Genomic DNA, 1,256 nt, shown 5'->3' with positions numbered 1-1,256 from the left:
GGCCGAGAAGGAGCCGCTGGTCAGTGGTCGCCATCTGTATTCCTCATTCGGAGCGACTCTGGCGAGGGATGATGGAAAGAACTTAGGGAGTGTGCCTCCTGACGTGTCCCACACGGAAGCAGACGACGGCAGAACCCCGAGCAACGTAATACTCATTCGTAACCGGTAGGCCAAAGACTCCGAGGAGTGGCAGAAACTCAGCTCTGATGTCTACACCCTGCGGCAAATTCGAAGGGAAGCGAGAAACAGGTGGAAACGCGTTTTAGAAGATTTAGGCTTTCAAGAGGAAGCAGACTATTTGTGATCGGTGACGAAGCTCAACACCATCAGGGATTCCAAAAACACAAGGAAAATTGACTGAAGAGACTGTAGAAGGGGGCTTAAAAAGACATCTGAAATGTCAAAGATTAGGCTAAGCATGAACTCAGCCTTTGCACACTTAAACATGTACTCAGCCTTTGCACAGTTAAAAAGTTCCCTTCCTGGAAACTGGCAACAGCACCGCTGGCTAGGTTAAACTGTTTAACAGCTTTTGTTTTTCACTTCTGTGAACCCTGCTAGCATTGCTTGAAAGCTACCTAGGCCTCCAGGATGTTGCAGTTTGGCCTACTTGGAAAGTCCCAATGTGGTTTTCCCCCATTTAAGCAAGCCCCTATAGCTAATGGATGCCTCTTGATGTGGGACTGTTATGTCCAGCCTGCAAGTGGCCACCGGCCCAGCTCTTGGCTAATAAAAACCTCTCCTTTCTATAACTTGTACTTTTGGTGTTGGTGTCTGTGAATTAGCGCTCGGTCCCTATTTCAGAGACCAATATTTTTTCAGTAAGTTGGGAGCTCTCAGAGACATCTCTTTCTTGTGGACCGTCTCATTGCACTCGATGCTGCAGAAGAGTTCTTTAAAATTGCTAGGCAAATGTATCCCAAGAATCCTGGTGTCTCTTGCCCAGCCAGAACGAAATGCACTACCTTCCATTTCCAAGTCCCTGAAGGAGAGGCTCAGAAGCACAATGGGAATTCTTCCATGGAGACTCAACAGACACCCAAGGTTGGATAACTGCATATAGAAGAGAGTGAGCAAATAGAGGGCTTGTTGATTGAAAAATGATTCTGAATCCTACAAGAATGTAAAGTCTTCATGAGGATCCTACTCTATGAAATGTTCAGGTTGCATCGGAACACCCTGACAAACTGGCATCTAAAAAGAAAGGGTTTTTTTTTTTGTTTTTTTTTTTGAGTTGGAGTCTCACTCGGTCGCCC

General features: G+C 46.2%; 1 pseudogene; it reads left to right on the top strand.

The window, feature by feature from the left end:
* Window positions 1-986, top strand: part of LOC103266650 — a 1,548-nt pseudogene extending 562 nt beyond the window's left edge.
* Window positions 987-1,256: the final 270 nt, after the last annotated feature.

The sequence above is a fragment of the Carlito syrichta genome, unplaced genomic scaffold, assembly GCF_000164805.1.
Source record: "Carlito syrichta isolate Samal-C Ts95f unplaced genomic scaffold, Tarsius_syrichta-2.0.1 Scaffold307258, whole genome shotgun sequence".
Lineage (NCBI taxonomy): Eukaryota > Metazoa > Chordata > Mammalia > Primates > Tarsiidae > Carlito > Carlito syrichta.
This window is presented reverse-complemented; position numbering and strand designations above follow the sequence as displayed.